Source organism: Saccostrea cucullata, unplaced genomic scaffold (genome assembly GCF_032062105.1).
Source record: "Saccostrea cucullata isolate Sc308-1 unplaced genomic scaffold, CSIRO_AGI_Scuc_v1 ctg968, whole genome shotgun sequence".
Classification (NCBI taxonomy): domain Eukaryota; kingdom Metazoa; phylum Mollusca; class Bivalvia; order Ostreida; family Ostreidae; genus Saccostrea; species Saccostrea cuccullata.
The window spans coordinates 129,322-155,392 of NW_026925679.1; the positions used below are offsets into that span (position 1 = coordinate 129,322).

The following is a 26,071-nucleotide window of genomic DNA, read 5'->3' on the forward strand; positions in this document are numbered from 1 at the left end:
TAGATGCTAAATCACCATAACCTTCCATTCTACTTTAGATCCCGTTATTCTGTTGATGATATATGACAAATTAAAAAGTATACGTATGGTAACAAATGACATTCCCGTATGCCCCCCATATTGTTGCTTACATTAAAACCCTGTCTCTATTTTCTTTCACAGATGATGTCCTAGTGCAGTGCAAGAGGTTAAGATCCCAAAGATACTTTTCCGATGGAAACTGTTACTCCAGCGTTCCTATAATTGAAGACGTTTGTGTGGGTTCATGTGTACCTATGAAAGAACTTCATGTCGAATGGTGGTCAGAATTTATCAAATACTGGTCAAAAAACAAGGAAAAAGAATATAGGTGTGTTAATGACATAGTGGAACGGCAGAAAATTCAGTTAGTCTGCAAGAACGGCAATGTCAGGACTAGAACAGTTAAAGTTGTCAAGTCGTGCAAGTGTAAAATTGTGAATAAAAAACGAAAAAATCGCAGAGGACGACGGCGAAACAGGAAAAACAAAAGGAGCAAAAGCAAGAGGCATTTAAGAAATAGAAATAAAATTAGACGCAATAGAAGACGTTTGTTTCAATATAAGAATATGAACACGTGAAACAAACCAGTGATTTCTAGGAAAACCCCTTTATGATGCCAAAGTGTTAGTGTGATAGCGCATTCATAAAATCGAACACACAAAGTGCGTGCGCACACTGTGATGGAGTAACGATTGTGCAAAGATCGTCTCAACCTAGTCCAATTAATTCGAAAGAGGGCTTGTGCTACGCATGCGCGATAGATTTCAAGTAACACTTGCTTCGTCTGTGATCTACGTTACAATGTGCGGTATTTGTTAACAGATAACAATATACATACACTTGGCAATTGTATTACGGTTTTAATGTATACAGGACTACCCAAAACTGTTCATCTGTTTCAGTAATATCAATGTACACCTCGTGCAAGCAACTGTCATTATTTATTTTTTTATCTATACTATCTTGCCCCATCCAGCATTTAATATGAACTAAATATTGTTTTACAGGTCATCAAAGACGTGTCTAAAATCAAATTATTCCTTCATAATTTGTATATATGGCATGATAATCATCAAACATATTGTCATGAATCATTGACTAGTTTATTTATTGTAATTATTGAACATAAAACCTCCTTATCTCCCTTCTCTCAGTGAAATCCGTTTTATGTCCATCTGTCAATGCTTGCTGAAGTAAGCAATATTTTTCTTATTTATATATATTTAGAAAAAGAATTTTTTTTTTTTCGTTTTGCAAAATGGATAAAATCACTCTAAAATGAAGCAGATGTTCTTTTATTTTCGCAAACGTAAACACGTATTGAAAACATATTCAATTTTGAATAATGGAATATATATGTATCATATTAGCAGATTTGATTTAGGCTCTTGAACTAGCCATATGAATGGCAATTTGAGAGAATGTCTATGTTCTTAAAAGAAAGAGAAATTCTTTGTTCTTAAAAGCATTATTTGTTAAAATTTTGTTTTGAAATGTTGTAATTTTTTGATGTTATTATTGTAAATTAAATACAGAAGAATACAAATACATAAAAAATCGTGTTCTTATATATTTTCTACAAAATTAGAGAGCAATTAAGTTTCACTAAGATAAGGACTTATGCAGAATTTTACATAGAATAACTACAAAGCCAATTTAGTTAAATGATTTTGAAAAGAACTGCGTCAAGGTTGATTGAAGGAAAATCCCTAATGAAAATCTGCGCAAAAAGAAAAATTCTTCGTGGTGTTTTTGAGGTAATCGACTAAGGCACAGGTTGTAAATACTTAATATTATTTGGGTCATTTCAAAGATAATTCTTTTGATTTGTAAAGAAAAGTGGTTTTTATGTCATCTATAACTCTGTTTAATACTCATACACACACGGCAATGACTAAGGAGTTTTAACCATACTTTGCGAAGCATTCATATACCTTTCCTCCAAAGAAACCCTTCCTAATTAGGGCCGGCTTTAAGGGGGGATTGTAGAGATTTTGTGTAATAACGATCTTTTATCAATGAATGTTATCTGAGAATAATAAAATATAACATGATAGGACTGTATTATGATCATTTTAGAGGAGCTTCATCTTTTCTATACTCGGAGACCATTTGCTGTTTTCGGTACATTCTCCGCATAGCTCCGGCGCCTTTGAAAAGCGTAAACTCGATGGTCATTTTTTTTATTCAGAGAAAATTTTAATCAGGATTGATTAAGTATGTCAGGTGCATTATTACATTACAACGAAATGGTAAAAATCTCACTTGTACGAAATGCACCGGTATTTCTCCGAAAGACATTACAAAATGCGAAAAAGCATTACAAAAAGACTGAAGAAAAAATAATATATGTGAGGTATAATTTTCACGCTGTGTTATAGCTAAATCTTTAATGTTGCACATATTCTCCTATTATAAATATGAAGTTATTGAATTAGCATATGGTAGATACATGTACATGTTAAGTGCAACATAAAAAAAAACATTATTCACGATTCAAAAATGCTACTCTTTAGGGTTAAGTTAAAGTTAAGGGTTTAGTAAAAGTTAATATAATGGACGATTTAATTTTCAAATTCCATGGAATACATGGAAACGTCCCATGATTGTGGTGTTTTTAATTGAAACATTGGCCCGTAGACATTTGTAGGCAAAACTTGTAACTTAACCGTTTCAATTTTCAAAACACGTGTACAAATGAAGTGTTTCATTATGAGCGAGTGTGCACCTAAATCCATGTCGAAACTTTGAATTCTTAAATAGATTGATCAATACATTTATTAACGGTGTAAGAGCAAAGGAAATAGACGCATTACAAATCTGAAAACTTCAACACCGACAGTAAATCTTCAGTAAAAGACAGTTGATTTTAAAGTCAAAAAATTACAAAATTATTATATTTTTGAAGAATTTTTAATTTTGGGGTATTTTTTTATTGTTGAAATCAAAAAATTAATATAAACCAAAATCCACCTAATGCCAAAAAGAGACCTTTATTGTACGTATTTCAAAATATTACATTGAGAACTAGACCCAAGTCAATCTTGAGAAGTCATTCATTCATAAAATGGGGAGAATAAACTTTGGATCTTTGCCATGTTTAGTATAACCGATAACGTCTGTGACAGATAGCTAACTATGACCTCTGAAGGAAGAAATCTATGAATAAATAAAACCATACTGCATACGTAAATATATGATAGATAACAAAATGTTGTGCCTTCGTTCATTTGATATACGTACAAGTAGCAAGCAAGGTACATTAAAAATGTTTATATTCGGAATAACAAACACCAATATTCTAAGAGTAAAACGTTTTCACTTCATTTCAAATTTATATCAAATGTATTTTAAATACATTACAATGTACGTTTCAATGTTACTTGTAGTTCTTTAAGATTCTAAAAATGTACACAAAAATGTGTTAATACCCACTGTATTTAAAGGCGTTTGAAAACAAAAACTTTTTAAAAGAAGTTTTCCATTCTTTATAAAGCCTATGCGTGAAAAATTTCCAGAACTGCGAAAAGCGTTAAATTGGTTTCCTCCTTATATATAATGTACCAATTCCGCATCATTGTTTGCAGATTCCTTGGCAATAGATATCAATGCTTATAGAGGTTTTTTTCAGTTTTCATTGCAATATCACGATAAAATGTAAATTGTACTTGGTTAAAAAATCTATATGCAAGATCGGATAACACTCTTATGGGAGACTTTGGTAAGTTTTTAATACACATTTCATCAGGATAGATGCATGAGAGAGCTTTCTCTTTAATTTTATTCTAAGTAATGTTCCCTTTAATATTAATGCAAATACTAGTAATTTTACTTTATATTTCAACAAAGAAAGATTACAAGATGGATTAAAGAGGTCGACCATTCGTTAAGTACTTATAACTAATAACATTAATAAATAAACAATAATTATTATAACTTTTAGATGACGCATACTTATGAGGTTGTAGCTTTTACCTTGACTTTAAAATCAATCAACGAAAGAAAAAATTAAATGTTGGCATCATTTGGAGTAAAGAAACACGTCGGAGTCGGGATACAACAAAACAAAATCTGTAAAGATATAAATGTCTTCTTGCACACTTGTTGTCTTTAAAATTGGTATGATATCACATTCTTACTTACTTAGGCCTGTCGTTCTGTGAAGAACATAGGCCATTGACGATAGTCCTCCAATGAACTCGATTGTGAGCTGGTTTAGCTGCATCCTGTCAGCTCATATCCAGTGTCTTTAACTCTGACTCCGAGTCAGCCTCCAGGTGATATCACATTCTAGCTAATCGATTATAAACTGCATGGAGATGAACCTAAAAAAACTGATTGATTGCATGTTGTTTATTACGTCCCTATCGAGAATTTTTCACCCATATTTGAGTTGTCACCATATACCGGTCAAAAGATTGAAATTTAGACCTTTACTCAGCATTCAAGGTAATTGAGCAGTAAGGGATCTTTTTCGTGCCATCGCCTGGGAACGGTAAATGATGTCTCATTCGAAGAACTCGCAAACTTCACTTAAAATGCCGAGCGCCTGATGAAGGAACAGTTGCTACCTTTTTTATCGACTTAGGTCAGTCGCGGCCGAAATTCGAAATCCCGGTTGAGCAAGTGTTTTACCGACTGAGCTCCATGATGGCTCCATGATGGCTAGCTTAAGAACTGTAGCTCTCCGGAAACAATATTTTGACAGATCGGAGAGCTACAGTGTGCCAACCATTGAAAAAACTGTATATTTATTGCGCACAAAAAGTGTGCTGTTTTTTTCGATTTATTTCTCCATGTTTTTAAACTGTAATCTCAAAATATTACTGACCGTGTGTTCAAAACATATTATCCCACTATTTCCACAACAAATCATTCCTTATAATTGTTGTTAATAGCCCTCCTGGCCCTGAAATTGAGATCATCGAAAACCTCGTCTATTCATACTACCATTTTGGTTTGCAAGATAATTCGTTCTAAGTCACTTCGTGCGGAGTACTTGATAGAGGAGTAAGGATTTTTTTTAAAAAATCTTTCTTTTTGAGAATTATGTAAGAATCTGAAAGAATTTAATATCCAGAACTAAGCACAACTTTTATTGCGCTATAAATATACAGTTTTTACATGGGTGACACTGTAGCTCTCCGGTCTGTTAATGTATTTTTGCGGAGAGTTACAGTTCTGCAGCTACATGATGGCATAACCAAAAGGAGATTAATCAGTAGTACCTCTATAAAAATTTATTTTATCCTCCCAATTCTAGATTTAGCTCATCACTATACTGTAAGGGTCATGGACATGTACTAAATAAAATGGCTGACACACCCTAAGTGTTTTCATATGATGTTGTCTCATCGTAACGAGTGAAATCTATATTTCCGTCATGCCTTTTTGCATTGCAAATGCTGATTTCTTTATTTGGACACTGGCTTTCTTGTGCCCAAAACTGTTAAGTTTCACAAACCAATCGCACATCTTTAGTAGGTATATATTGATGGTAGTCAGAGAGGTTGTAACAGCTATCAATGGTGTCTAAAATAATTTTACGCAAAATGCCTTACATGTAGTTTTAGTACATGCAACCACGTAGTGCTTAAGAATCCGTATACTATCTGTTCCATCACACTTCCGGTTTAATTTTAGGTTTAATCTTGCCAGTTTTGTACGGTGTATATTAAATATTCACAGAATCTGCAAAAGTTGTAGTATTTGAAGATTCTACAATTTCAGTTTGGAAAATAAAAAAAGAAGCTAATAACCAAACACCAGTGTTTTCAAGATAAGTTTGCGGTGACCCCCGTGTGGCGTAGTGCTTTTGAGTGTTTGTTCTAAAGTCGCCGAGTAAGGAGTTGTTCCTTACATCGCGGGTTCGAATCTCACTGCATGCCATAGATATCAGTCCTTCGGATGAGATCGTATAAATTGTATGGGCATATAAGTCCAGGTCCCATATAGTACATGCTGGCACGAAAAAGAGCCCTGACTTCCGGTCTGCAGTGCCCAGTACGGGGTCTAGTTGCAGCCCTCCACTGGCAAGTGGTGTCCTCTCCATACGAGTGAAACATTCTCGGGAAGGACGTTAACAATCATTAAAAAATCAAAACCAACAAGAAAGAAACAAAACCAATCATTACCGTATTAATATGTAATTCTTTGAAAACGGTATTCAGAGTTGATGTTTTTTTTTCGTTCTGTCTTCGGACTATACAAACTTTTGCGATTGGTAGAAATTCCATGATGTGAATACTTTCAATTATTTCATTGGTTGAAATGCACGGGTGATGCTTCAGATGATCTAATTCTCGTACGATTTATTAATTTTTCAGGATTTTCCATCCTAAAAAATATGACAAAACAAACAGTGGAAATTGCAGATATCAAAGTAACATGACTGCATGTTCTTTTACAACAATAACGTAAAAGCGTTTCTATATTTTAATTATAAATAGAATTGATCTTTAATGCATGCAAGCTTTACAGTTTATATGTATTCGTTTTCCCTTTGTTTTGAATTCTGATCTCAGCACACCAATTACATGTAGTACATGTAACTCATCTTTGTTTGAAGAAGGTGACTGAGATATCAGCCGACGTTTGCCGAATGAAGAATCGAAGTTTACGGAGACAGCCGAGCTAGTTTACCTTTCACTCAAGGTAGGGCTAATACCAGTAAAAAGCTAATGAAGAAATGCAAAGCCAGGGACTTAATGCGGCCTGATAGGTGTATGTCAGTTTACTGTTTAAGCTTTCCACTAAAGGCGGTGATCTTCTTTGAAAAAGCTCTACTTTGTTGTGTGAAAAGTGATGAATACCATGTCAATAAATCGAACACACCCAGTAAACGAAAATATAAACAGTAACAGAGGGCCTAATAATGTTAACAAACACAAGTGTTAATTCTAAGGTAATCAGAAATGCCATACGTTGTCATTGAGTATTTGAAATTTTCCAGTTGTAAATTCAAGTCATTTAACTGAAGCTAATTTCGAAATAAAAGTAGCTAGAGTATCAAAATTGTACAGAAAACAGAAAAATGCAATTGTGCCAATGACCATGTCCCTTTAATCTTCAGATATGAATCGAAAATATTGGATCCATCTAATCAACATAACCGTTGTTGGTACAGTATCGGCTCTGAAATGTTTTTGAAAAACCCCTTGAAAGCGTTTAATGCTAAGGCCAGCATTTTTTTATTTTTAGGTTTACGAACATCAGAATGAAAAAGTCCCGTAGGAGGAGGAAATAAAAAAAAAATAAATTATATTTTGGATACATTATCGACTTTTCTACATTAATTTTTGCTTCTTTTTTATGCTCTCCTAACAGACTTCTTGCCACTGGACACATAAGGGTTACAAAGCGGAAAATACAACCTTTAATTGTTTATTTCATCATTTACCAGTTGGGGGCAGTGATATAAATCTTTTGATGTTGGACAAAAATCAGTTTTTTTTTTAAAAATCAATTTTTTAAATCTCTTTTAATATATCTTCATTTTTGTTTTTAATGTGTGTTAGGTAGAAATTATTCTAAAATATTAATATATTCGAGATCTATAAAAGTAGGAGTATTCCCAAGGAGTATTGAGGAGTAGGGTGGAATTTTTTTTAATTAAGTGTAAAATAATTTTTCTGGCTGCCATAAACGATACTACATGCCTGTATATATTTGTATATTATTGTTTTTAAATAGTTGAAATATTTTATTTCTTTAGGCTATTGTTTATTTCTTCATCAAATGGACTTAACTTCTCCCATAGTTTTATTCATTACATCTGATGCATAAGCGACCCTTTTCTGAAGAATGATGCTAAGACTGTAAGCTATGACAGAAACCTAAACAATGTCTCTGACAATAGCTACCATTTAAACCTCTGGGAGGAAAATAATTTACAATTACAGACAGTTACTTTTGAATACGGATACATAATTATCTCACCACCATGTCACTTTGCAACAAAGTCGTCAGCATTTTATTGTTCTCTGAACGGGTGAAACGTTTTGAATGGCACTCTTATCGATAAATATTTACATTAATCCAAGCTTTAGTGCTGCTATGGACTTGACACAAATCTCCCTTCATTACCCTCCATGTTCATTTAAAACCGGAAGTACGAGTTCGTAAATTTGAAATCTCGATCCCGACTCAAATTTGACATCGGAAAGAAAAAAATCTGTTTTTCTCAATTTTATTTTTTTCTGAAAATTCAAAAACTTGAGCGGCGGGTTTGTAAACCTAAAAATAAAAAAATGCTGGCCTAACTAAGAAACTGATTTATACAGTCATGTATTGCATGACAGTTTGATTATGGGTTACGAATTACCAAGTGTTGTTTACAGTGTACATACGAGTACAAGAAGACAACGCTGTTGTTAGAGCAGCCATTATACCCCATGGCCATGACCTCCCTAAACAAAAGGGATGAAGTATGGTGCTAAATCTCAAACTGTCGAGGGCATAGACGCCTAGTAAAACACCTGGCATAAATTTTAATGGAATGAACAGCGAAGTCTTATAGTGCAACCATTTTTGCTGTAAACCAAACCACGTTTCGCTTGTTGTTTCCGTTTCGATTAGGGGAACATGTAATATCCCTATGAATTTCTCGCTCATTTTCTTCTCCACATTTCCTTAATATTCCTTTGAAACCGTTTAACTTGCTACTGTAGACGATATATAATAAATGAATGACAATGGTCAAATGTCATAAGTACTATTATTATTTATACTTCAAAGTCAATTTGAAGCAAGAAAGCTTGTACAGGCAGTAGTTTAATCCCTTGTCTAGTTTAATCGCTTATTGCTTTAAAGAATGAAAAAGTTAGAAAACGAAGAATGATCAATTCAAATTTTTTTTAGCAATACAAAGTGAAGAAGACACATAGACCTTGGAATTCCAGAGGTGGGATCAGGTGTCCAGGAGAAACAAGCATTCCCTGTAGATCGAGTATGCCTGGTACACTGTACATTTATTGATTACGCAGGTAGAAGGAACAATTGATTGATTGTATATTGTTTAACGTCCCTCTCGAGAAATTTTCACTCGTATGGAGACGTCACCGTATGCCGGTGAAGGGCTTCAAATTTAGACCTATACTCGGCACTCAGGGCCATTGAGCAATGAGGGTTCTTTATCGTGCCAACGCCTACCGTGACATGGGGCCTACGTTTTTAAGGTCAAATCGAAAGACCCGTGACTTTAACTTCTAGTGCCGAGCGCTTGGCGAAGGAACAGTCACTACCTATGTCTACGTCTTAGGTATGACGCCGCGCCGCGAACGAGAATCGAACCCGGGCCTCCCGATCACAAAGCAAACGCTCTACCACTAGGCTACCGTGACCGCTGGAACAATTGAAACAAGTCAGTCAAAACATGACTAAAGAAAGGTGCTAATAATTTCATTTTAACGACCATAGACCTTACGAAATGCTGAATTCAAAAGAGGCTGTTGAATTCCCTGTAACATCAACTTATTTTGTCTGAGTTTAAAAACCGATCGTACTCGGAGCATATAAACATGATATAAAGGTGATAGCGGGATATAACTACCTAAAAAGGAAAAATTGAAATAATCTCGTTTATCATACACTTTAGTTTTTACTTGGTCCATATTGTATATAGCCAGTAAAACACCTACATGTACTTGTATATACATGTACGAAACAGATTTGGCAGATTCTGCGGCGTCTTAATTTCAAGTGCACTGGAATAGATCGAACTGATATATATATATATGTATGAATGAAAGTTACTATTGTTAATTGATAATATACTGTTAATATATAACCCAAATGTCGAATAGAAGGCCACAGCAAGTGTTTTTTTAATTTTCATGACGTAGAAGAAAAAAATCGGCTTTAGTTAGTAGAAATATAAAATGTTTATAACAGATGAAAGTTTTATGACCCTTTAATGACCTTGACCCAATCTCAGATTTTTTAGACAGACATATTAAAAAAAAACTTTTGCGGAATACAAAACTTAGTTAAAAGAAAATCAAATATTTGGGTAATATAGCTTAATATATTGTACATGGTAGTCCACACGAGTTCATACCGGACATAAATAACGAAGATTAGTGTACAGTTTATACCGCAGACATCTTAAATTGTGAAGCAGTCGACTGGGACAATAAAACTTCTCTACTCTACTTTTTTGACAGATAGTATACATGTAAGTAAATATTTAATAACTGCAAACAGCTCTATATCTGTACTGATTGGTGTCGACTGATTAAGAACTGTTTACACAGGGCAAGCTGTATGCCAGGTTAGAAGTGTACTCGCTCTACCTCAGATCGAGTGTTGTCACTGATGAGTCGAGCATCGGGTCAATTGGTTGGTCGGCTGTTATATAACGATAAATAAAATGATAAATATTATACCTCACTGTCAACCGAGGCGCACCAAAGTCTGCTGTGGTAGGCAGGTGACCTTAACACGGAAAGTGCGAATAATGGAGGCTTTTGGGAGGTAGGGACATTGGAAGCATTCAAAAGTGCTCACTCTGACCTACAAGTACTTTTTTTTAATCCGCGTCACATTTTAGAGTGAGGGGCATTTGCAATAACCTTTTTAATGCAGGACTATGTAAAATGAAATATAAAATCAACTTCTGTCAATGTTCCAAGTTTCACGTACGGACAAGTTTTCAATAGTAAATGAATTTAGATTTTCATTGACAACAAGTTGTAATTTGATCACGTGACTGGATTTATTGCGACTTTATGTCACATTAATGGTATACAAAAGCAGAACCAAACAAAGCCGTATCACAATTAATAAATCACTGCACAAAAGGCAGCTTTTATGAATGAACATTCGACCTGTGTTATTATTTGTATTTTCCTTCATTCATAAAGCTTTAATTGTTCGACACATCACTTTATACCACCGGGTATTAGAGTAGGGCGAATTTTAAATCAGCATTGCGTTCATTGATATTTAAACAAGATCTGGGTTGCTCCTATTTCGTGTAATGGATCAGTTTTCCAAAATTTATCAATGAAAAAACTGAATAAATTTTCAGCCTGTAGGATAAATCCGTGCAAAGCACTCCAAAGTCTTGAAAGGGAACACAAAGCTTTAGATGAGTACACGTGTAACTTAATGGAAAGACCTCGACCCTCGACAAGCCTATTAAATCTGCAACCCGTTTAATGGCGACGGTTACAAGAGATCGCATTTATATATATCACTTACATTTGAGAGGGTTTGGAATTACGATTTTTAAAGCAAGCAGGCGTGAACTCGTAATGTATTCAGCGCCATCATTCATAGCATTGATGATGTCCTTAGCTATCATATAAATTGAATGATGTAGGATCATATGAAAATTAATACATGTGGGCAATGGTCAAAGTCTAAATTTGTTTTATGCAATGATCAGCAATGTTGCAATTTTAAAAGATTCCGTAGCTTGATTGTGTATCATTCTTTCACAGATTTTTCCTCGCCTTGTAAATTATGTTATTTACCAGAGATAAATTAAAAAGATGAATCTCGTCCACGAACAAAACACTAATGAATATTGAATAAGGTAATTTGAGAAAGACAGATGACTTTGCCAAAATATGTGAAATTAGTTGACTATCTAATGGAATAATTCTATAATAACCATCTGCACTTAAATTTTATATCGAAAAGGATTTTCAAGTGTCTACATCTGACATATGTTAAGTCTACGTTCTTAGAAAAATTGGAATATTTCGATGAAAATTTTCTTAAGTCAGAAGATATTGCGGGCGTCTTGTTGAATTCCAAACACAGTGTTTTGATAATTATTTTAAGTATTACAGGACAGCGAAGGCTGTCAACATAATAGAAGAAAGTCTAGAAATGCGTTTTTGAAGTTATGTTTGTAGACTTCTTCGTGTGTTATTTCACCGATACAAAATTATATTGGTGTACCTATGTCCGTGCAAAATTGATAACTCCTATTATACACCAATCGGAGGAGGGCTAATGTCTTGTTTAAAAAGAATGAACACTTCCTTGATTAACATGCACTGTCAGTAAACACACATGTTGTTAGGAATAAGATCGCATTAAAAATAGAAGTTTTCCTTCTGTTTTTAGTATTTTCGCAAGAAAACAATTTATTTTGAATGTGGGTTATGACAATAGAATATTTAAAAAAATTCTCCTTGTTTATTTGGTCTATATCTTTTATTTTTAGGTATTTATGAAAAACAAAATCAGAGAAATAAAATCAAATAAATTTAGAAAATGTATTGAAAATTAAAAAAAAAACACATTCCCTTAAGAAGTGTTCACTAGTAAGGTTTCATAGTTTTTGATCATTCTAAAAGAATCCCCACTAAGATAACGGTAAAAAATCAATGTAAAATTCTATTAACTTTAAAATTTGAAAATTTAGAACTTAAATAGAATGGAGGCACAATGGGGTCAACATTCAAAACTTCCGCCTACGTTTTAATATCCTAGTGTGTTGTATTGTTTTGGAACTCAAAATATGTAGACTGAATGTTTCACGAAATATGTTTTCGTACATGTTTGACAGTGCATAATCACCTTACATTGTGTTCATGGGCTAGAATGCAGCATGTTTTGCACTTTGTATGCACACCACGGTATTGGGAACTCCGACTAAAATTATTAAAAATGTGTTATTTGTTTCCTCAATTTTCGCATGATTTAGTTTACCCCAAAACAAGTTAATACCATCGTACATGCACGTTCAGTAACCAAATCGGACACAAATATGACTTACATGTATGTCAAAAACACTGCATGCACTTGGTTTACTTTATTTGGGTTTCGAGGTCCATGCAATAAAATTTCAACTTGAACATGCTACAAAAACCAAGTCACGAACGTAGTGGAACCAAATTCGCTTTTGATGTCAAATTAGATTTTTGTTTTCAAAACAAAGACCATAAAAGAGACCCGGTAATAATGTTATGTGCAAAGAAGACTTTTCAGAAATCGCAATTTTCTGACAAGTTTACTTGCATTTCGTTGGAATAGTGACAACTTTTATTGCAATGTTCCTTCTTGAAGCTAATATTCTGCATTTCCCCAGCGTTTAATGACCCAACTGGTAATTGAGTCACGTGCTTACTTTCAAAATCGATTAACACTTTTACAGATTACAAATTTTACTTCCTTTGGTTTTATACTTTATTGTGAAAAATCCTCTTTTTCATTTTAAATAAAATCAACATCTTATTTCAAACGACATTTTCTTCATACAAATAAGAAAACGTTTTTGTGGCGAAGTATAACATGAAAGTGTTTTCAATAGATTTAACCTGGTACTTTCCTTGTCAAGAAATAGATCCCTAAATATTCAATGGCCGTAAGTGCCGAGTATAGGACAAAATGTTCAGCTCTCCACCGGCAAATGGTGGTGTCTCCATACAAGTAAAACCAGAAGTCTCTGTCGAGACTGAAGCTCTACTGGTTTGTACTTGTAGCAAAGGAAGAGAAAAGTACTTAAGCAGTTGGGTATTGAAACTTTACAACAGCAATAAATAGAATAATGATCATTGATAAGGTCTTCTTATGTTCTTAAGTGTTTACTACTTGTGTGCCAAGTTATATTGAAATCAGACCAAAACTGTAGGAGGAGTAGCATCACAAAAATTCCTATTTTTAGTAACCACGGCAATACCGTTTATCGAAATCAAAAACCGATACACAGAATTATGTATCTTAGTGTAGTCTACTTGTGTGCCAAGTTATATTGAAATCAGACCAAAACTATAGGAGGAGTAGCATTTCGAAAGAATTTCACAGAAATTTCTATTTTTAGTAACCACGGCAACACCGTTTATAGAAATCAAAAACCGATACAAAGAATTATGTATCTTAGTGTAGTCTACTTGTGTGCCATGTTATATTGAAATCAGACCAAAACTGTAAGAGGAGTAGCATTTTGAAAGAATTTCACAGAAATTTCTATTTTTAGTAACCATGGCAACACCGTTTATCGAAATAAAAAACTGATACACAGAATTATGTATCTTAGTGTGGTCTACTTGTGTGCCAAGTTATATTGAAATCAGACCAAAACTAGGAGGAATAGCATTTTGTAAGAATTTCACAGAAATTTCTATTTTTAGTTACCACGGCAACACCGTTTATCGAAATCAAAAACCGATACACAGAATTATGTATCTTAGTGTAGTCTACTTGTGTGCCAAGTTATATTGAAATTAGACCAAAACTGTAGGAGGAGTAGCATTTTGAAACAATTTTACAGAAATTTCTATTTTTAGTTACCACGGCAACACCGTTTATCGAAATCAAAAACCGATACACAGAATTATGTATCTTAGTGTAGTCTACTTGTGTGCCAAGTTATATTGAAATTAGACCAAAACTGTAGGAGGAGTAGCATTTTGAAAAATTGTTTACAGACAGACAGACAGACGGACGGACGCCGGACGCATTACTATCGCATAAGCTCTTCTGGTCTCTGACCAGTAGAGCTAAAAATCGAGAGCCATGTTAAACAACATACAACCAACCAACTTTCATGATCATCCCCTTTCGCTTCTGGGAACATGTATATATCTGAGATTAGAGAATTATTTTTGAGACTGTTACGATTTATTGAAATATGTAAAATAGATTTTGTATCACAGCTGATAGAAATCTTTTTATATTCCAGACCTGCTCTAGTCTTTAATTTTAATATCTAAACAAATGTAGCATTATAATTGCAAACTGTTCAATCCTTGCATTGTTTATACGCCATCTTTTCTGTAACATCTCTCTAAGGTTTCGTTCCAGTTTGGGAAGAAAACCACGTTTAATAATCAACACCTGCGGAAAGATGCAATCTATGGAAATTGGTAGAATTGTAGAGTCTAAACACTTTATAAAGACAGGTGTTTCATTGATGCTTACGATAAGCATTAATACACAATGAAATTGCGTCACGTGATCAAGGCTAAGGGCCCAGGACTAGGCGGGGTGTTTGGTTTGGGGAGGTTTGCTTGTCTCTGAAATTAGCGCTTGTCAGGAAACAGGGATCAGGCTTGATATTGAATGGGTCTTTGCAATCTTAGCGCATAAGAACGATGTTATCATCCATAGATTATAATCTGTAAAAATGTGGTTATGTGTACTTTGGGTGGTTGACACGTTTAAAAGTACATGGTGAAAATTTGAAGAAAAAACGCATTAAATTAACAAATTAGGGTATTGGGAGGATATAGTTTAATGAACTTAAAAGCAGAAATGTGTTGAATGTAACTAATGAGTGAACCATTCAAAGGTATTGATATCAAATTAATAAAGAAACTTTAGTTTTTTACGCATTAATCATTTTAACAAAAGTTTCAGTTACTATTCTATTTTCATGTGTTTGATTATTATAAATAGAAGTGTGTTTGAAAACTAGAAAACAAAATACGAGAGGCAAACGACCCTTTGATTTGTGCAAAAATCAATAGTCTAGTCCTGTTTAAAATTTGCAGACCTTTTTTCACTGACATAACAATTGACCTATAATTATTATTATCGTACCATTAAATGTAAGATGATTCTTAGTGGAGGAGGGTAATTTGCATAGATTTCAGTTAGAATGACTTATGCTGGCTATTATATTTAGATTCTTTCAATTATAACGTTTTAGGCGAAAAGAGGATGACGTCATGATCAAGTCTAATTACTGCTGAATAGCAATTTGTTGAAAATGATACTTTGCATATCTCTTTTGTTCCCAGAATTGATCAGTACAAAATAGTCAAGGTGTAAACTTGCGTAAAATCCTCCGAGCAAATCTTGCCGAAACAATAACAGATTATATCGACATTAAATTCATTTTGTTGATAAATTTTTAAATTGTGTCTGCTAAGGGGATGATAAGTGCAACCTTTGTTGTTCGGACTCTGCGTCTGTGTCAGAATCTAGCAACCCACAATAATAAAGATTAGGAAAAAGAGAAGGGTCCTTATACATTTTTTTTCTACTTCAGGAGTCGACAGTCTCCAATATACTCTACATTTTTCAAATTCCCTCGAGGATATTCGGATAAGGAGATGGGGATTTCATTCAGAATTTGAGATGTCAGAACTTGTCTATTTTTGTAATGTAAATATCATTTTATCAATTGCTTATATTCTATTTAAAAAGTAATGTTATTATATTATATGTTTACAATACATTATACGAGGAATTTATAATTGTATTACATGCAGGAGTTACTTTGTAATTCTATAGAATATTAGCATGCAATATCTCAATAGAATATATCAATGTTTACGATCCTTAGAAGGTCATTCCTTAAAATGGTATACATATATATAATGGAATGGAATGTGTCCATAAAATTCATCACAGCGGTGCTAGACCCCCACAAAGCATGTTACTAGAGAGGGACCATTTATAAGCCACGTTAGAAGTTTATACTTTCTGGAATGAAATGGAAACAGAGACGTGCCAAAAGACGCGGCGGTCATTTTCGGGCCTTTCTGGGTGAATAGCCTTGTCTGCACAGGTGTTATTTTGTAAGATTTTATTGTCCATATTTCACCTCCCGTATATTTCCTATGTCTTATCACGTATTTGTTAATACCTATATAACATTCTGATTACATTTATTTATTAGAGAAGGAAAACAGCTTAAAGTAGTTATATTCGGTATACATTGGTTAAGGGTCTAAAATGTAAATCATTGAATATTATTTTGCACCTGAATAAGTTAGTCTACGTACTATGGTCTTAAACGTATTTCTAAACTTTAGGAAGTGTCTTCCTTTTTCTGTGCGATAAATAATGATAATTTTGTTAAGTATCTCTGTTTAGAGATATCGGTTTTGATTTAAAACAAGCCCAACCTTCACACACTATGTTTAATTACAATTTTTACCTGATAATCTATCAGTGATAGCTCATTTTCCAATTAAAAGAATCTGCACTGATCCCTAAAGCGAAAGGGCAAGGTTTATCGAGACATTGATACTTATCGGTATTTTAAGGGTTCAAAGAGTTAAATTAAAGGAAAAATGAGAGATAATTTCAAATAAAAGCTTTTGAATATGAAGGTCAAATATGTATTGATAAGTCAGTCAGGAAAATCTTTGAGTTGAAAGCACAGAACAGAATCAAAATTAACAATTAGGTAACGCCCGTTCTTAACAAAGTAGAGAAGAAAAGACTATATTCAAATGTATGTTATTTATATTATCAATACTTCAAAATTTTAAAATGCAACATGCAAGTTTTACGCACATAGTCAATAATTAGAAACCCATCTCAAGTGATTATTTTGTAATGCTCACAAAAGAAATTTCATAAATAGCACACACAACAGCTGCAGACAACCTTATATTAGACCTTGAAATACCTCCCAGGTTTTCAAAAAAATATCTCTCGGAGCTGAGGATATCAAAGTTAACTTTTTTTCAACATTTGTCCATCATTTCTCTGTATTTTCATCCTCTTAGTTAAAGTATATGTATTATCACACATATACGAGATTAAGGTGGCCCTCTACATTGTACCTTAAAGTGCTCGTCCCTCACCATGAGACGGCATATTTCTACGATTAGTGTCACTGTTCATGTTATTCATTGATTGGGGGTAATCTTACTATAGTTATTGGCATCTTCCGGATATTTTATTCCCTAGCTACCCCCGGTGACAATTGTATTTTTTTTTGCCCTACAATTAACGTTTTTTTTCTTAAGGTCAGATGATACGTTCCTAAGATATTTGTTTTCTGTATTATCACAATATATAAAAATATTAAAAATTTTACTTACCTTGTGATTTCCAAACTGGTTTCTAATTGTCTTAAAAAATTTACAACGTTAACATTTTTTATTTTAATAATTTACTTGTAAGTTATTTCCAAAAGGATCATTAACCATCCTCTTGTATCTTGAACTAGGTAATAACCTGGTAAGGTACCTCATTTTTTGCAAGTTACACATGTAACTTGTAAAAGTAGCATTACTTCAATGACAAAATATAGGAAAAATTATGTATCATTTAGGAACGTATAGTGAAAAAGAACAACTGAGGAACATTTATAAATTATAATTTTGAAAATTCTAAGAATATTCCTATTCATGTTCCAAAATTGGGACTTCAAGAATATGTCCTGGTGCGAGAGATCCGTGGCATATGAAATTTTGTTGAGGTAGGATTCTTTTCTGGTTTCTGACTTCATCTAGATTCATTTTTTGTTAAACTATTTACGTTAATTTGGTAACATCATCTTATAGAACCTATTTGGTAATAATTTTCATGCAAATATAATTTTTTGAAAAATAAAAGAAGATATCGCAAGATTTGAGGCAGTATTTTTTTCATTCTTAATGTCCAAGTAAAAGATAATGACATTGCCTCTAATATAAAACGGTCAAAACTAATCTAACTGATGCTATCACCTAGCGATATTGTACTTTTGATTCTGTGAAATTTCATTAATTTTTAAATACCAGAAATACATTTCTGTATGAGAAGAATTTTACCTGAACGAACTGTAAAATTTCAAATATACTCATATTTTCAAATTTCGAACAAAGGCTTTCCAAATTAGTGCTAGCAAATTACTGGTCTACGAAGTATCTGTCTAAAGCGCATTATTGAAATATTGGCGAAACTAAAAAAAATGGAAACACCGAGAAACACACTCAAATTATTATATTAATTTTAATATTCTTAAGTCATTGCAAAAGATAGGAATTGATCAAATGGACTAAATAGCATTGGCATTTTCGTACATGACATTATTCACCATTATCGCGATTGGTTTTGGACAATATGAGTTTCTTTTAACCTCCCCCTAGGAATTTTTGGCCTGAAATTAAGGTGTCAAAACTCTCTCTTCTAATTAAACTTAACAATACAATATGTTTATGAAATCTTTCCCATGCGTAAGCAACTAAAGTAGCTCTCAAAGAGACAAATTAACTGTAGATGTGACATTTCTTTATATTGGCATGCGATATTATGAGAGAAAAAACTGCTGGTCATAAGGACATTTTGTGACTTTATCATGTTCTTTGTGCGTTTTGCTTTCCCGGGGTTTGTCAAGCTTTGTTCCGTGAAATAAGTGTTAGAATAACATTCCACCCCCAACGGACCACGGCGGAAAGATAAAGTACGTTGTGTTAGCCATTACCGCTTACACAAAACATTGTTCAAATAGGATAAAAGGTTTAAATTTCTCAATTCATTTCATCTGTTAGAAAACCTCCCTAATTTATTCAATAAGTTTCTTACTTGAAACCCCCTGGAGGATATTGAATTTATTTGTGAAATTCTTGTAAAATGTGATGTGCCAGAGGAGGTGACACTACATGAAAACCCCAGGGGTTGGTTGATCTTGATTCCTTCATCAAGTGGGGGTATTATCACAAGTATTTTTTCTCCATCAAATGATCGAAAAAATTAGACAGGGAAATTATATCAGCCACCACAATAACAGCGTTAATTAAAGTAATTTATAAGTTCTCTATGGGAGAAAAAAAATCAAATGTCACATGAAACTTTTATTCGAAATCTTTTTTTTTCTGGTTCTGAAACAACCATGGGATACACTTAGCATTAATCTGATGTACTTTTCGCATTATATTTAAAATAATCATTGCCTTTACGTTCACTGCTTGACATTCTTGGTTAATTCCGGGACCTTTAGACTTCCGTATCGGTTCCTTAAAAAAGACCAAGTTCTGCCTGGTAATTATCTTTGGTCTTTTGACAATTATTACAAAAGAATGGTAAAGGATGTGGAAGAATTAAGTAACTAGTGCACTTCTTCTTTGTAGCATTATCAATCTCAATTACATGTAGTTCACCGGAAGGAAATTATAGATACATACAAGTTCGTTTTCAGTCAGATTGTCTCTAGACAATTTTTTGAGCATTGTAATTCTAATACTAGTAATCCTTGAGATTTCCTTAAAATAAGTAATCTTAAAAGAGAGCGATCTACATGTAATTACACAAAGACTAGGCCCAAGGATCATGAAACAGACCTAGACTTAAGTCAAATTTTCAGTCGCGTGTAAAATGTTTATTAATTATTGAATTGATCTAAAGATTTGCAAATTACAACATTTTTATAAATCAAAATTGAAACACATTTCAATTTTGATCTGTTTGCCATCTATATAATTTAAGTACTGAATGAAGATTTTGACTTAAGCTTAAGATGTTACATGATCCCGGGGATAGTTCATATACAATATATATATATATATATATATATATATATATATATATATATATATATATATATATATATATATATATATTAATAGTACACTTTAGGAACTGTTCTCTCAAATTAGAAAATTAATTCTAACACAAAAAAGTCCGTGCTTAAGGACATACTAGTGGGCAACGTTAATTGATAATTTTTCAATTTACAGTGTATCTTAATTTAAGGGGGCCCTCTACAACGTCACAACATGGCGTACTTCCGTAAAAACGCCATTTTGATCCCAAATGATCAGATACAAATTCACTTAACACCGATAAATCACTGAGTATAACACAACATGCGATAATGTGGATGGAATGTTCTTTATATCACATCAATTAATATGTAGTGTATTGCCCAATACTTATCCTTTCTTTAAAAATGAATTGTTAGTCAATTTATTCAATTTCTACTTATTTAATTATTAAATAATACATTAACAAACTTATTAGAATAAGATTTTTAGGTGAGAAAAAAATGATATAAAACATGGTTTGTCCATATGCTAATTCATCATTACGTGTCAAAACGCCATACACCTAGAAATTTCTTTCTTCAATAAGCATATGTGCTTTCCAGCAAAATATATCCCCCCAAAATGCAAATTTGATCAGATAAGACATATGTATTATCTTCCTATCGACTAGAGGATACTCTGTTCACAATTTGTATACACCCGAATGAATGGTTATACCCGGTGAAATTTCGCATGACCCAAACGATTGTCAGCTGTTTACAAGTATGGGAAACGTGCAGGTTTTAGACGAATTGTGCATTTGGTTCTAGGAATTTCTTTTACCGCTTTTGGTAATTTACCATCTTAACTTGTTTTGTTATATATAGCACTGGATAACACATGCAAGTTGGATAAAAACGGTAAGTAAATCCATGAATTCCATGAATTCACTAAATACATGTCTTTGTCATTGACTGGAAACGCGATGATTTTCGCTTAAACTAATTGAAAAACAATACATGTACAATAAGAACTTCTTTCAATGTCCTTGCGTGACATTTGTTTATTACTTGTGCAAGTAGAGTTTATTTGAATTTATATTTAAAAAAAACAGTACCAAGATATTTGAGTCCACTCTTAATGCGGATCTCTCACACCTGAATTTTTGTGATGTTTATAAATTTTTGACAGTTTTTCAATTTTTTTCAATTTCTTCTTTTCATTGTTTTTACCCTTTGATATTATATATCTTTTCAGATATTGATGAGGATCCAACCGTCTGTTCTCAAGAAAATGCTGTTTTAGTTTTTCTTTTGTCTATTTTTGTAAATTAAAATAAAAATTATGTTGATTTTATTTTTAACTTTGTTGGTTATTATTTCAATATTTTATAACACTAAACTTTGAAGAGAAATTTAAAGCAATGGGCCTTTTAAAAAATTGATAGGAGGGATTTTAACAAAATAAATAAAATATTTCAAATATTTCTAAATAATAAATTGAAATACTTTGGAACCTTATTTTATCGGATATGGGGCCTATTATTAGAAACAAATGCATGCAACAAAAATCAGTTATACTTTATAGGTGTAGAGAGCCCCCTTAAGATTATAGTGTCATCAGATGTTCGTACACAAAAAATCAGCTTAATATATTACTGGTATTTTAACAAATATATCAATTGATGAGAATTGTTGTATATACATATATTTAACGAACAAGAGACCCACGGGCCTGAGTAGCATGTAATAACTTACAACAATTTAGGAATGACTCTAATTCTTGGCCAAATTATTCGATGATAACCTGGTTTGGGTCAGTATACGCTTTATAATCCGCGAAGCGGATTATAAAAAAAAGCGTAAACTGACCCAAACCACGTTATCATCGAATAATTTGGCCAAGAATTAGAGTCATTCCTTATAATTTAATTTTTAAATAATTGAACAACTGTGGGTGTAAAATTGTGGTGCTTTTTCTGAGTTCAAATTTGCCGCTCAATAATACATCCCTAGTAACGGAAGTGATTTGATAACTGATACACAGATCTAGCAGCCATGATGTTTGTTTACATGAGGTAAGATCGAGCTACTGTTTGAAGTTAAAGGCATATTTATTAAATCTGGATTTTTTATGAATCCCATGAACTGGAAATGAGAGGATTGCATTGATACTGATGATTCAGCTGGTTGTCAAGGGGGTGTGTCCCCATACCAAACCAGGTTATCAAGAAATGGTTTGCGTTCCTTTTTGGAAATCAAACAATGAGAGAGTAGAATATAATCAAAATTAAATTATTTGAATTTAGTTCGTGTTTTAATCCAGATGCCATGAAATTCACAATTTTGAAAATGGCACCATTGCTCATTGTAATTATAAACTTAGCATGCTTACTTTGGTTACTTTAAACCCAGAGGTAGATTAGAGCAACACAGAGAAATTGCATTTCCAATTTATAACTAGTTGTGCACCCCACAGGAACCACTGACCCTAAAGCCACATACTTCAAAATTTTTGAAATTTTATTTCATCATAAATGGTTGATTAATACCAAAGAGTAGATTTGAAAGCATAAATTTATTTTCAGACAATGTACCGCCACTGCCCAGTATCCCAGACCCTGGGGACCTGAAATTAACTGACCATTTTGGAAGAGGTGCCTTTCTTCATCATAATTATATGTACTATGATCATTTGCATAATAGCCAGAAGCAAAGGAAAAATAATTTCAAAGAATTCATGCATTTTCCCTTTACAATCATTAGAGCCCCATCACAACACCAGAACCACAAATTTGGAAGAGGCATCCTTCCTCATCATAAAGAAGATTTTTAAAAAAATTATGCATTTTCACTATATACTCAATAGAGCCCCGCCTTAGCACCAGAACTTCTGACCCTGGGGCAATGAAATTCAGATTTTGGAAGAGGCACCCTAATTCAACATAACTATTTAGTTAAGGAACGTAGTTTGAACTTTATTGCCCTTTTCCGTGGAGTTTAAGAGTTCCAATACCAATAGGAAGTGTGTGCTATATTTCAATGTCTATATATGCTATAGTACATTTCTTCAAGTTTTTAAGGTTTAGGTATAGAAATCATCTACCGGTAGCTAGAATACACGTTGAGTAGTTTTTGTACATGTAAAAGGTCCCCCGAAACTACTTTTTCGAGGATTAACCACTCACTCAGCTTTGTTTTCCAACATAACTGTCTTAATATTAGTCAGATACCTTAAACTCCTATCAATAGTTTACGTTCATCGTGTCAAATCTGACTCTGATTGATAATTCGGTCCTTTTCAACAATTGAGTAAACAGTACACTTACAAATGGTACTTCCCTGACCATATGCTCAATGGTACAGTTGTATTTTACTCAATTTCTACGTGTATAAACTATAACATCGGTAAAATGACCTTGGGACTGCAGCAAAGGGCGTGAAAGTCCATTTCTCTACACGTATCTCATCAAAAAGGTCTTCACATGTATCATACTATTTAAATGCACCACACCTGCTATTTTTCATATGAGTTCTCGAGAGGAACATTAAACAATTTATAATACCTGCTGTAGAAGACTCTCTTCGCCAGGACCTGGTCGGATTCAGAAATTCATGTACGTGTATTTGTACTAAATCGGATACTGGAACAGTCATATGAGAGGAACAGGACTCATTCATTCATAATGTATTTGTCGATGTTGAAAAGGGTTTCGATAGATTTCATCACGTATCCCCCTGGGAGATCCTGTTTCACTGCGACATCTCAAAGAAACTGGTATGTATTATACAATTCGTTATTAAAAACTGAAACTGAGTACCGAGTGTTAAAAAACCAGCACAAAGTGCCCTTTGGAGTGACCACCGGAGTGAACCAAGAATACTCTTTCGCCCGTGCCAGTTATCTCAATCAATTGGAATATACAGACCATCACACAATGTATAAGATTGATTCTATATGTTGCTATATGTTGTTTAATGTCCCTCACGAAAATATTTTTCAAGGAGACGCCACCACTGATCAGTTGAGAGCTACCAAATTTGTCTTTATACATGGCACTGAGGCCCATTGGGCAGGGAGTGTCCTATACTCGTTCGGCGCTTAGGGTCATTGAGCAGGGAGGGGTCTTTTTCGTGCCAGCACTTACTGCGATATGGTCAATACGGTTTCCACATCTCACAGTAGGCTCTTATACATTGTCCGCGTGGCGCAGTGGTTAGAGCGTCTGCTCTAGAATCGCGAAGTAAGGAGTTAATCCATCCTTAAGGATTAACTCCTCACTTTCCTGCACCACGCGGACAATGTAAAAGAGAGTGCAATGGATAGATGTCCTGAATAATGCTAATGACCTTGGCTTCTTAACAGACATATGAGTATTCGGCAGAAGACATAGCCCCTCAGATCAACTAACAAAACTGGATTCAAGGCCAACACAAAAAGGACAAGGACAAATAAATCCAGCATTTAGTAATAATACACATTTATAATTAAATGAAGAATGTGGAGTTCACCTAACTGGGTATCAGGCGACTGCATCTAGAAAATCAACACCAGAATATCATTCTTTGGTATCTTGTCTAAATGACTCATACGGTACCTGAATATTTTTAGGAAATTTGTTTATTTAAATAGCAACCACTTTCAGTAAATTTTCATTACACAGTACCCATGTGCAACTCCTATTTTTAGGTCACTTATTAGGGCCCCGCTTGGCGGGCGCCCTATAGTGATCAGTCTGTCCGTCCGTCCGTCCGTCCGACATCTCTTGTCCGGAGCATATCTTCTCTCTCCTTGGCCCAATCTGGCTCATACTTCACCCACAGAGTGCCTTTGGGTACCCGGTGTGCAGTGACCTTGAACCATGATTCTAGGTCATAGCAGACTTGTATGAAAAATCCTTGTCCGGAGCATATCTTCTCTATCCTTGGCCCAATCTGGCTCATACTTCACTCAAAGAGTTCCACTGGTCAATGGATGTGCAGTGACCGAAGTTTCTAGGTCATTGTCAGAATTAATCTCTATTATGTTTGGTTCATAATTTTTCCCTTTAATTCTAATAAATTTATATAACTGGGGATACAAGATAACTTTGATATATTTCTGTAAATTCGCATATCTGTGAAGTCGTACTAAATGACTTTTACTGTATTACACAAATGTTCCTCTTCAAAATAAACCCTTTTAAACTACCTTACATTTTCATGTTCATTGTTGAAAGCGGGGCCCTTTGAGATGGCCACCATCTCAATGATATCTAGTTGCTATCTGCTTTCGTCCGTCATCGTTAACTTTTGAACATTTTCAACTTCTCTGAAACTACAGAACTATTTTCAACAACTTTTGACATAAAACTTCCATGGGTGAAGGGAAACAAAAAATATGAATTTTATCGTAACTGTCCACCTGTGGCATGAGGGATATTAAAATTTATGTAATCTTTACAAATATTTTCATGTCCCCGTAAACGAAGGTTCGGGGGGTACATAGTTTTTTTTGGTCATGTCCGTCAGTCTAGCTGTCTGTCTGTCCGCAAAAACTTTAACCTTGCCCATAACTTTTGATTTAGTGGAAATGACTTTCATATTTCACATGTGTATTCTTTGTGATATGACCTTTCTTTGGGTCCCACCAAATGTGACCTTGACCTTTGCGTTCGACCCACTTTTACACAAAAAATTACAAACTTTTACTTTGTCCATATCTTTGAACAGTAGATACTAGGACTTTTATTCTTCATAGTCCAAAGTCCGATGGTGACGCCAAAGTCCGATGGTCTCGCCAAACCCCGATGGTCTGCGCCAAACCCCGATGGCTCGCTGTCTTTACGGACGCCAAAGTCCGATGGTCACGCGAAAGTCCGATGGCTCGTTTCCTATGAGACGCGCGACGCTAAAGTCCGATGATGC

The 26,071-nt window shown here is 33.9% G+C and overlaps 1 long non-coding RNA gene across 1 annotated transcript; it reads left to right on the forward strand.

Moving 5' to 3' along the window:
- The first annotated feature begins 20,395 nt into the window (after positions 1–20,395).
- LOC134269588 (uncharacterized) lies at positions 20,396–21,521 on the forward strand. Its single transcript, XR_009992611.1, has 2 exons — positions 20,396–21,085; positions 21,423–21,521. It is a non-coding gene; the product is annotated as an uncharacterized LOC134269588 (long non-coding RNA).
- Positions 21,522–26,071: the final 4,550 nt, after the last annotated feature.